The sequence below is a fragment of the Arachis stenosperma genome, chromosome 7 (genome assembly GCF_014773155.1).
Source record: "Arachis stenosperma cultivar V10309 chromosome 7, arast.V10309.gnm1.PFL2, whole genome shotgun sequence".
NCBI classification, from domain to species: Eukaryota; Viridiplantae; Streptophyta; class Magnoliopsida; order Fabales; family Fabaceae; genus Arachis; species Arachis stenosperma.
In genome coordinates this window covers 54,335,531-54,348,518 of record NC_080383.1, presented here as the reverse complement: position 1 = coordinate 54,348,518, position 12,988 = coordinate 54,335,531, and the positions used below count along the sequence as shown (strand labels likewise).

The window sequence follows — 12,988 nt, the reverse complement described above, 5'->3', positions numbered from 1 at the left end:
ACTCCATCTTTGTGGTGGAAAGAACTTTGCCAAGAAGGCATTGACTAGCTTTTCCCAAGAGTCCAGGCTTTCTTTAGGTTGAGAATCCAACCATATTCTAGCTCTGTCTCTTACAGCAAAAGGGAATAGCATCAGTCTATAGACCTCAGGGTTAACCCCATTAGTCTTGACTGTGTCACAGATTTGCAAGAATTCAGCTAAAAACTGATGAGGATCTTCCATTGGAAGTCCATGGAATCTTGCAATTCTGTTGCATTAGAGAAACTAATTGAGGCTTAAGCTCAAAGTTGTTTGCTCCAATGGCAGGGATAGAGATGCTTCTCCCATAGAAGTCGGGAGTAAGTGCAGTAAAGTCACCCAGCACCTTCCTTGCATTGTTGGCATTGTTGTTATTTTCGGCTGCCATGTGTTCTTCTTCCTTGAAAAATTCGGTCAGGTCCTCTAAAGAGAGTTGTGCTTTAGCTTCTCTTAGCTTTCTCTTCAAGGTCCTTTCAGGTTCAGGGTCAGCTTCAACAAGAATGCCTTTGTCTCTGCTCCTGCTCATATGAAAGAGAAGAGAAAAAAAGAAAATGTGGAATCCTCTATGTCACAGTACAGAGATTCCTTGAAATGTCAGAGGAAAAGAGAAATAGAAAGAAGAAGGAGAAGAAGAATTCGAACTTTAATTAGATAAGGTTCGAATTGTGCATTTAGTAGGAGTGGTACTCCATAAATAGAAGGATGTGGGAAGGAGGGAAGAGAATTTTCGAAAATTCAATCAAAAATATTTTGAAAACATTTTGAAAATTTGATTGATAATTTTCGAAAATTAAAAGTGAAAAAAGAAATCAAGTGATTTTTGAAAAAGATTTTGAAATTAGAAGTTAAGAAGATTTGATTGAAAACTATTTTGAAAAAGATGTGGTTAAAAAGATTTAATTAATTTTAAAGAGGTGTGATTGAGAAGATATGATTTGAAAACAATTTTAAAAGATATGATTTGAAAACAATTTGAAAAGATATGATTTGAAAACAATTTGAAAAGATATGATTTTAAAAATTAATGACTTGCCTAACAAGAAAAGATATGATTCAAACATAAAACCTTCCTTAACAGAAAAGGCAAAAAATGTTCAATCAAATCATTAATTGTTAGTAAGTATCTTTGAAAAAGGAAAGAAATTGATTTTGAAAACATTTGATTGAAAAGATATGATTTGAAAAAGATTTGATTTTGAAAAACTTTGAAAACTTGAAAAAAAATTGATTTGAAAACAAAATCTTCCCCCTAGCACCATCCTGGCGCTAAACGCCCAGAATGGTATACATTCTGGCGTTTAACGCCCAAAATGCTACCTATTTGGGCGTTAAACGCCCAACCAGGTGCCCTGGCTGGCGTTTAAACGCCAGTCTGCCTTCTTCACTGGGCATTTTTGAATGCTCAGCTTTTTCTGTATAATTCCTCTGCAGTGTGTTCTGAATCTTCAATCCCTTGTATCATTGACTTGAAAAGACACAAATTAAAAACATTTTTGGATTTTTAATAATTAAAATGCAACAAGAATCAAATAACAATGCATGCAAGACACCAAACTTAGCAGTTTGTATACTACTGACACTAATGAACTAAAAATGCATATGAGACACACAAAATACTCAAGTCAATAGATTTCAAAGATCAGAGCAAGTGAATCATCAAGAACATCTTGAAGATCACTAAGACATATGAATGCATGCAATTGACACCAAACTAAAGATGAGACACTAGACTTAAGCATGAAGCATCAAATATTTTTGGTTTTTTTATGATTTTGTAAATTTTTTTGTATTTTTCGAAAATTAAGTGGAAAAAGGTATCAAAATTCTCAATGAGAATTCCAGAAATCAGTGCAATGTTAGTCTAAGACTCCGGTCCAGGAATTAGACATGGCTTCACAGCCAGCCAAACTTTCAAAGAAAGCTTCGGTCCAAAACACTAGACATGACCAAAGGTCAGCCAAGCCTTAGCAGATCACTGCTCCAAAAGCAAGATGACGAAAATCAACAAGCTCTTGTGGTGATAAGTTGAAACCTCGGTCCAATCAGATTAGACATGGCTTCTCAGCCAGCCAGATTTCAACAAATCATCATGAAACTCTAGAATTCATCTTCAAGAATTTCGAAAAAATACCTAATCTAAGCAACAAGATGAACCGTCAGTTGTCCAAACTGAACAATCCCAGGCGTTGTTACCAAAAGCTTGCTCAAAACTTGAACAATCCCCGGCAACGGCGCCAAAAACTTGATGCGCGAAATTGTGAACTATACTTTTTCTCAACTCTCATAATCCCTGGTAATGGCTCCAAAAACGTGGTAGCCCAATACCATGGCATTACACAACTTCGCACAACTAACCAGCAAGTGCACTGGGTCGTCCAAGTAATAAACCTTACGTGAGTAAGGGTCGATCCCACGGAGATTGTTAGTATTAAAGCAAGCTATGGTCATCTTGTAAATCTTAGTCAGGCAAACTCAGATATATATGGTGATGAACGAAAATAACATAAAAGATAAAGATAGTGATACTTATGTAATTCATTGGTAGGAACTTCAGATAAGCGCATGAAGATGCCTTCCCTTCCGTCTCTCTGCTTTCCTACTGTCTTCATCCAACCCTTCTTACTCCTTTCCATGGCAAGCTCGTATAGGGTCTCACTGTTGTCAGCAGCTACCTCCCATCCGCGCAGTGAAAGCTAATGCACACACTCTGTCACAGTGCTGCCAATCACCGGTTTGGTTCCCTCCCCTACCGGAATAGAATCACTCTTTTGCGTCTGTCACTAACGCCCAGTAGGTTACAGGTTTGAAGCACGTCACAGTCATTCAATCATTGAATCCTACTCAGAATACCACAGACAAGGTTAGACCTTCCGGATTCTCTTGAATGCTGCCATCAGTTCTTGCCTATACCACGAAGACTCTGATCTCACGGAATGGTTGGCTCGTTTGTCAGGCGAGCACTCGGTTGTCAGGCGATCAACCATGCATCGTGCAATCAGAAATCCAAGAGATATTCACCAAGCCTCAGATGCTTGTAGAACAAGAATGGTTGTCAGTCACCTTGTTCATGGGTGAGAATGGTGATGGGCGTCAATCATCACCTTCATCATGTTGAAGAACAAGTGATATCTTGGATAAAGAACAAGCGGAATTTGAATGAAAGAACAATAGTAATTGCATTAATACTCGAGGTACAGCAGAGCTCCACACCTTAATCTATGGTGTGTAGAAACTCCACCGTTGAAAATACATAAGCATAAGGTCTAGGCATGGCCGAATGGCCAGCCTCCCAATGATCTAAGAACTAGAATGTCCAAAGATGATCTAGAGATCTAAAAGTGATCAAAAGATTTCTATACAATAGTAAAAGGTCCTACTTATAAGAAACTAGTAGCCTAGGGTGTACAGAAATGAGTAAATGACATAAAAATCCTCTTCCGGGCCCACTTGGTGTGTGCTTGGGCTGAGCAATGAAGCAATTTCGTGTAGAGACTCTTCTTGGAGTTAAACGCCAGCTTTGGTGCCAATTTGGGCGTTTAACTCCCATTTGGGTGCCAGTTCCAGCGTTTAACGCTGGAATTTCTTGAGGTGACTTTGAACGCCGGTTTGGGCCATCAAATCTTGGGCAAAGTATGGACTATTATATATTTCTGGAAAGCCCAGGATGTCTACTTTCCAACGCCGTTGAGAGCGCGCCAATTGGGCTTCTGTAGCTCCAGAAAATCCACTTCGAATGCAGGGAGGTCAGAATCCAACAGCATCTGCAGTCCTTTTTGGTCTCAGGATCAGATTTTTGCTCAGGTCCCTCAATTTCAGCCAGAAAATACCTGAAATCACAGAAAAACACACAAACTCATAGTAAAGTCCAGAAAAGTGAATTTTAATTAAAAACTAATAAAAATATACTAAAAACTAACTATATCATATCAAAAACATACTAAAAACAATGCCAAAAAGTATACAAATTATCCGCTCATCAGTTAGCTATCGAATGTGTCGAGTTCTGGCAGTTTAACCAACCCACAAGCTCATGGCCAGTAGGACAAACATGCATCATACTGTATTTGTTTGCCATTATTTGGGATTGCTTGATTGTCTTTGGGTTGCCTAATTGTTTTGACAAGTTGTTACTGTATTAATTGCCAAATTGTGCTTGACTTGTATTGCTTTACTTGTGCTTGTTATTACTATTGAACGGATTATTGGATATTGGGTTTACTGAATTTGAACCACTGTGATGATGAAGGAACTGATGACTTGTGGTGAGGAGGGTTGAGAACCCAAAATTACTAGATATGCTGAGGCAGAGTTTGGTTGATGATTTACTTAAAATAAGTAAGATTGAGGGTATATATATAGCTGGGATTAGTCTGTTTGTCCTGTTTTTAGATTAGTATGACCCTAGGCTTAGATCTTTTCTATTGGAGTTTTACTATTGCATAGAGAGTTTGTGTGATTTTTATATCGTCACTATTTGGATGCTACCCTTGAGATTCTTGAATGCTAAATGCTTGGATGCTGCGGATAGTGAGCTTGAATGATGAATTGAGAGAAGATAGTGATAATGAGAGTCAAGGGTTTTGAAGATGCTTATGCTCTTAGAAAAACTAATCTTTTTTATTTATCTTGAAGTTTGCAAAGATCTTTCACGACAAAACCTTTAGTAACTGATTTTCAATTCCTTGACTCCTCAGTCTCTCAAACATTAATTAGGCGTCAATTAATTAATCAAGAGATTAACCACAAAACTGATTTTAGATTCAAATAAAATTTAAAAGTACTCCTTAGGTCGAATTATATGTCATGTATTCAAGCTATTCATATCCAGTAAAATCTTAAAAGAAAACATAATTTTCAAAAGTTGTTCTAATCCGAATTATATGTCACTTATTCAAAATTAGAGAGATTGAAAATCATGTATGTGTCACATACTAATTGAACCACTATTCCTAGCTGAATTCAAATATTCATGTGAAAGAGTTTTCAAGCTTTGATTCAAATATCAAATTTTCCAATTATAATAAAGGAATCCAAGAAGAATGAGCTTACTTTTCGATCCACTAATTTGAATGAAGAACAAATAACTCAATCATGAAATAGATCAAAGTAAAACTTCGAAATCAAATAAACATAGATTAATTATCCATGAAAAACATAAATAGAGCTCCCAACCCTTTGACAAAGAATTAGTTACCATTGAAAAAGTAAGAAAAACAAGATGAGAAGTAGTCCGAAGACTTGATTATCTCCTCTGTGAGCTATGCTCCCTTATTTATAACATAAATTCTAGAATTCAAATTCAAAAATAAACTAATATTATCCTTCAGATAGAAAGGATAAGATAATCACTTATCTTCCGAAGAGAAAAATAAGATAATTGCTTATTAACTCTTATTCAATTCAAAAATGAATAATTCAAATAAAAAAATCTAACAACCAAATATCTTATACTTCTAAAGCAAATTAATAACTAATCTTCCAGATCTTCAACTCTTCTAAATGTGATTAAGGTTTTTTATGATGCGGATAATTAAATTTGGGCCTTAATTGTTGCATCTTGAGAGTTGTAATTATGGTTAATCCGGACTTGTATTAGTGAAAGATTGAGCAAAAGGCCCAAAATCACACTTGCAGAAGGACACATATGCCAGGCGTGGGCATCATTCGCTGGGCATGGTAGCAGGCTTGCATGGAGGCTGCCGGGCGTGCATCAAGGTCGCTGGACGTGGGGGATCTTCCGCCAGGCACAGTAGTCATCCGCTGGTCAAGCTACTGAAGCCTGGATGGGGTTCGCTAGCATGCGTGGCTTTAGTTCCTTGGGTCACGCTTCTGTTTCCTTTGTGCCACATGATGAGCGGATAATTTGTACGCTTTTTGGCATTGTTTTTAGTATGTTTTTAGTATCTTTTAGTTAGTTTTTATTATATTTTTATTAGTTTTTAGTTAAAATTCACTTTTCTGGACTTTACTATGAGTTTGTGTGTTTTTCTGTGATTTCAGGTATTTTCTGGCTGAAATTGAGGGATCTGAGCAAAAATCTGATCCAGAGACTCAAAAGGACTGCAGATGCTGTTGGATTCTGACCTCCCTGCACTCGAAGTGGATTTTCTGGAGCTACAGAAGCCCAATTGGCACGCTCTCAACGGCGTTGGAAAGTAGACATCCTGGGCTTTCCAGCAATATATGATAGTTCATACTTTGCCCAAGATTTGATGGCCCAAACCGGCGTTCAAAGTCACCCTCAGGAATTCCAGCGTTAAACGCCGGAACTGGCACCTAAATGGGAGTTAAACGCCCAAACTGGCATAAAAGCTGGCGTTTAACTCCAAGGAGAGTCTCTACACGAAAATGCTTCATTGCTCAGCCCAAGCACACACCAAGTGGGCCCGAAAGTGGATTTTTATGTCATTTACTCATCTTTGTACACCTTAGGCTACTAGTTTTCTATAAGTAGGACCTTTTACTATTGTATTAGACATCTTGGTAGCTATCTTGAGATCTTTGAATCTTCTGATCACTGGGAGGCTGGCCTCACGGCCATGCCTAGACCTTGTTCTTATGTATTTTCAACGGTGGAGTTTCTACACACCATAGATTAAGGTGTGGAGCTCTGCTGTACCTCGAGTATTAATGCAATTACTATTGTTCTTCTATTCAATTCCGCTTGTTCTTGTTCCAAGATATCACTTGTTCTTCAACTTGATGAATGTGATGATCCGTGACACTCATCATCATTCTCACTCATGAACAAGGTGACTGACAACCACTCTTGTTCTACAAGCAACCAAGGCTCTAGTGTTTATCTCTTGGATTCCTGATACACGATGCATGGTTGATCGCCTGACAACCGAGTGCTCGCCTGACAAACGAGCCAGCCATTCCGTGAGATCAGAGTCTTCGTGGTATAGGCGAGAATTGATGGCGGCATTCAAGAGAATCCGGAAGGTCTAACCTTGTTTGTGGTATTCTGAGTAGGATCCAATGATTGAATGACTGTGACGTGCTTCAAACTCCTAGCAGGCGGGGCGTTAGTGACAGACGCAAAAGGATCGATGGATTTTATTCCGGCCTGACCGAGAACCGACAGCTGATTACCCATGCTGTGATAGAGCATAGGCGACGTTTTCACTGAGAGGATGGGAGGTTGCCACTGACAACGGTGAAACCCCACATGAGCTTGCCATGGAAAGGAGTAAGAAGGATTGGATGAAGACAGTAGGAAAGCAGAGAGACGGAAGGGAAGGCATCTTCATTCGCTTATCTGAAGCTCTCACCAATGATATACATAAGTACCTCTATCTTTATCTTTATGCTTTATTCGTTTATCACTATACCCATTTGAGTCTACCTGACTGAGATTTACAAGGTGACCATAGCTTGCTTCATACCAACAATCTCCGTGGGATCGACCCTTACTCGCGTAAGGTTTATTACTTGGACGACCCAGTGCACTTGCTGGTTAGTTGTGCGAAGTTGTGTTTATGCCATGGTATTGAGCACCAAGTCTTTGGAGCCATTACCGGGGATTGTTTTGTGTAAAAGTAGTGATCACAATTTCGTGCACCAAGTTTTTGGCACCGTTGCCGGGGATTGTTCTTGTGTATGGACAACTGACGGTTCATCTTGTTGCTTAGATTAGGTATTTTTCTTCAGAGTTCTTAAGAATGAATTCTAGCGTTTCATGATGATCTGTTGAAATCTGGCTGGCTGAGAAGCCATGTCTAATTTCATTGGACCGAGGTTTCAACTAATCATCACAATAGCTTGTTGATCTCTATCAATCTTGCTATTGGAGCAATGATCTGCTAAGGCTTGGCTGGCCATTGGCCATGTCTAGTGTTTTGGACCGAAGCTTTCTTTGGAAGCTTGGCTGGCTGTGAAGCCATGTCTAATTCCTGGACCGGAGTCTTAGACTAGCATTGCAATGATTCCTGGAAATTCAAATTGAGAATTCTGAAACCTTTATTTTCTATTTTCATATAATTTTTCGAAAAAGCACAAAAAAATTCACAAAATCATAAAAACCAAAAAAAAATTTATGTTTCTTGTTTGAGTCTAGTGTCTAATCTTAAGTTTGGTGTTTTGCATGCCTTGTTTATTTGATCTTAGTTCTATTTTCAAGTCAATAGTACAGGGGACTGAAGATTCAGAACATGCAGCAGAGGAATTACACAGAAAAACTGGGCGTTCAAAACGCCCAGTGAAGAAGGACAGACTGGCGTTTAAACGCCAGCCAGGGTACCTGGTTGGGCGTTTAACGCCCAAAAAGGTAGCATTTTGGGCGTTAAACGCCAGAATGGATACCATTCTGGGCGTTTAACGCCAGGATGGCACAAGGGGGAAGATTTTGTTTTTCAAATCAAATTTTTTTCAAGTTTTCAAAGTTTTTCAAAATCAAATCTTTTTCCATTCATATCTTTTCAATCAAATGTTTTCAAAATCAATTTCTTTCCTTTTTCAAAGATACTTACTAACAATTAATGATTTGATTGAACATCTCAAGTTTGTTGCCTTTTCTGTTGAGAAAGGTTTAATGTTTGAATCATATCTTTTCTTGTTAGGCAAGTCATTAATTTTTAAAATCAAATCTTTTTAAATTGTTTTTCAAATCATATCTTTTTAAAATTGTTTTCAAATCATATCTTTTCAATCATATCTTTTTAATCACATCTTTTCAAAATAAGTTTTCAATCAAATCTTTTTAATTTCTAATTTCAAAATCTTTTTCAAAAATCACTTGATTTCTTTTCCACTTTGAATTTTCGAAAATTATCAATCAATTTTTCAAAATGTTTTTGACATCTTTTTAATTAATTTTCGAAAATTCTCTTCCCTTCTTCTCACATCCTTCTATTTATGGAGTATCACTCCTTCTTAATGCACAATTCGAACTCTATCTAATTAAGTTCGAATTCTTTTACCTCCTTCTTCTATTTTTCTTTTCCTGTGACACCTCAAGGACTCTCTATACTGTGACATAGAGGATTCCACGTTTTCTTGTTCTCTTCTCTTTCATATGAGCAAGAGCAGAGACAAAGGCATTCTTGTTGAAGCTGACCCTGAACCTGAAAGGACCTTGAAGCGAAAGCTAAGAGAAGCTAAGGCACAACTCTCTGTAGAGGACCTGACCGAATTCTTCAAAGAAGAAGAACCCATGGCAGCCGAAAACAACAACAATGCCAACAATGCAAGGAAGGTGCTGGGTGACTTTACTGCACCTACTCCCGACTTCTATGGGAGAAGCATCTCTATCCCTGCCATTGGAGCAAACAACTTTGAGCTTAAGCCTCAGTTAGTTTCTCTAATGCAACAGAATTGCAAGTTCCATGGAAACCCATTGGAAGATCCTCATCAGTTTTTAGCTGAATTCTTGCAAATCTGTGACACAGTCAAGACTAATGGGGTTGACCCTGAGGTCTACAGACTGATGCTATTCCCTTTTGCTGTAAGAGACAGAGCTAGAATATGGTTGGACTCTCAACCTAAAGAAAGCCTAGACTCTTGGGAAAAGCTAGTCAATGCCTTCTTGGCAAAGTTCTTTCCACCTCAAAAATTGAGTAAGCTTAGAGTGGAAGTCCAAACCTTCAGACAGAAGGATGGTGAGTCCCTCTATGAAGCTTGGGAAAGATACAAACAATTGATCAGAAAATGTCCTTCTGACATGCTTTCTGAATGGAGCATCATAGGTATTTTCTATGATGGTATCTCTGAACTATCCAAGATGTCTTTGGATAGCTCTGCTGGAGGATCTCTTCATCTGAAGAAGACGCCTACAGAAGCTCAAGAGCTCATTGAAATGGTTGCAAATAACCAATTCATGTACACTTCTGAAAGGAATCCTGTGAACAATGGGACAAGTCAGAAGAAAGGAATTCTTGAGATTAACGCTCTGAATGCCATTCTGGCTCAGAACAAGATATTGACTCAACAAGTCAATTTGATTTCTCAAAGTCTATCTGGAATGCAAAATGCACCAAGCAGTACTAAGGATGCTTCATCTGAAGAAGAAGCTTATGATCCTGAGAATCCCTCAATGGAAGAGGTGAATTACCTAGGAGAACCCTATGGAAACACCTATAATTCTTCATGGAGAAATCACCCAAATTTCTCATGGAAGAATCAAGAGAGACCTCAACAAGGTTTCAATAACAACAATGGTGGAAGAAATAGGTTTAGCAATGGCAAGCCTTTTCCATCATCTTCTCAGCAACAGACAGAGAATTCTAAGCAGAACCCCTCTGACTTAGCAACCATGGTCTCTGATCTAATCAAAACCACTCAAAGTTTCATGACTGAAACAAGGTCCTCCATCAGGAATTTGGAGGCACAAGTGGGACAGCTGAGCAAGAAAATTACTGAACTCCCTCCAAGTACTCTTCCAAGCAATACAGAAGAAAATCCAAAAGGAGAGTGCAAAGCCATAACCATGGCCGAATCTAGAGAGGGAAGAGAGGAAGTGAACGCCACTGAGGAAGGCCTCAATGGGCGTGCACTGACCTCCAATGCGTTCCCTAATGAGGAACCATGGGAATCTGAGGCTCAAAATGAGACCATGGAGATTCCATTGGACTTACTTCTGCCTTTCATGAGCTTTGATGAGTATTCCTCCTCTGAAGAGGATGAGTATGTCACTGAAGAGCAAGTTGCTAAATACCTTGGAGCAATCATGAAGCTAAATGACAAGTTATTTGGAAATGAGACTTGGGAGACTGAACCTCCTTTGCTCACCAAAGAACTGGATGACTTGTCTAGGCAGAAATTACCTCAAAAGAGACAAGATCCTGGGAAGTTTTCCATACCTTGTACCATAAGCACCATGACCTTCAACAAGGCCCTGTGTGACTTAGGGTCAAGTGTGAACCTCATGCCTCTCTCTGTAATGGAGAAGCTAGGGATCTTTGAGGTACAAGCTGCAAGAATCTCACTAGAGATGGCAGACAACTCAAGAAAACAAGCTCATGGACTTGTAGAGAATGTTTTGGTAAAAGTTGAAGACCATTACATCCCTACTGATTTCATAGTCCTAGAGACTGGGAAGTGCATGGATGAATCCATCATCCTTGGCAGACCCTTCCTAGCCACAGCAAAGGCTGTGATTGATGTTGATGGAGGTGAACTGATCATTCAAGTGAATGAAGAATCCTTTGTGTTTAAGGCTCAAGGATACCCCTCTGTCACCATGGAGAAGAAGCATGAAGAGCTTCTCTCAAATCAGAGACAAACAGAGCCCCCACAGTCAAACTCTAAGTTTGGTGTTGGGAGGCCACAACCAAACTCTAAGTTTGGTGTTGGGAGGTTCCAACATTGCTCTGAGTATCTGTGAGGCTCCATGAGAGCCCTCTGTCAAGCTACTGACATTAAAGAAGCGCTTGTTGGGAGGCAACCCAATGTTATATTTTATCTATTTCTCTTTGTCATTTTATTTTTTTTTTGTAGGTTGATGATCATAAGAAGACACAAAATCAATTGAAAAAGCAAAAATAGAATGAAAAACAGGAAGAAAAATAGCACACCCTGGAGGAAGAATTCACTGGCGTTTAAACGCCAATGAGGCTAGCAGTTGGGCGTTTAACGCCCAGTCTGGCACCATTCTGGGCGTTTAACGCCAGAAAGGGGCACCAGACTGGCGTTAAACACCAGAAAAGGGCAAGAACCTGGCGTTAAACGCCAGGAATGGGCACCAGCCCGGCGTTTAACGCCAGAAATGGCTCAAAATGTGATTTTGAATGCCATTTGATGCAGGGATGACTTTTCCTTGACACCACAGGATCTGTGGACCCCACAGGATCCCCACCAACCCCACCACTCTCTCTCTTCTTCACCCATTCACCAATCACCTCAATACCTCTTCCCCAAAAACCCTTCACCTATCAACTCCCATCTTTCTCTTCACCACTCACATCCATCCTTCATAGAACCCCACCTACCTCACCCTTCAAATTCAAACCACTTTCCCTCCCAAACCCACCCATAATGGCCGAACCCCATCTCCCCCCTCTCCTATATAAACCCTTCTTCACCCCTTCATTTTCACACAACCTAAACACCACTTCTCCACCTCTTTGGCCGAATACAAAGCCATCCCTTTCGTCCTCATTTCTTCTTCTTCTACTCTCTTCTTTCTTCTTTTGCTCGAGGACGAGCAAACCTTTTAAGTTTGGTGTGGTAAAAGCGTTGCTTTTTCGTTTTTCCATAACCATTTATGGCATCCAAGGCCGGAGAAACCTCTAGAAAGAGGAAAGGGAAGGCAAAAGCTTCCACCTCCGAGTCATGGGAGATGGATAGATTCATCTCAAGGGTGCATCAAGACCACTTCTATGAAGTTGTGGCCTTGAAGAAGGTGATCCCCGAGGTCCCCTTTTCACTCAAAAAGGGTGAATATCCAGAGATCCGCCATGAGATCCGAAGAAGAGGTTGGGAAGTGCTTACCAACCCCATTCAACAAGTCGGAATCTTGATGGTTCAAGAGTTCTATGCCAATGCATGGATCACCAAGAACCATGATCAAAGTGTGAACCCGGATCCAAAGAATTATCTTACTATGGTTCGGGGGAAATACTTGGATTTTAGTCCGGAAAATGTAAGGTTAGCATTCAACTTGCCCATGATGCAAGGAGATGAACATCCTTACACTAGAAGGGTCAACTTTGATCAAAGGTTGGACCAAGTCCTCACAGTCATATGTGAAGAGGGCGCACAATGGAAGAGAGATTCAAGAGGGAAGCCGGTTCAATTGAGAAGGCATGACCTCAAGCCCATGGCTAGAGGATGGTTGAAGTTTATTCAACGCTCAATCATTCCCACTAGCAACCGGTCCGAAGTTACTCTAGACCGGGCCATCATGATTCATAGCATCATGATTGGAGAAGAAGTGGAAGTTCATGAGGTTATAGCCCAAGAACTCTATAAAGTGGCGGACAAGTCTTCCACCTTGGCAAGGCTAGCCTTTCCTCATCTCATTTGTCACCTC

The 12,988-nt window shown here is 39.7% G+C and overlaps 1 non-coding gene across 1 annotated transcript; it reads right to left on the bottom strand.

The window, feature by feature from the left end:
• Positions 1-9,577: 9,577 nt before the first annotated feature.
• On the bottom strand, positions 9,578-9,685 carry LOC130942918 (small nucleolar RNA R71). Its single transcript, XR_009071463.1, has one exon. It is a non-coding gene; the product is annotated as a small nucleolar RNA R71 (small nucleolar RNA).
• Positions 9,686-12,988: the final 3,303 nt, after the last annotated feature.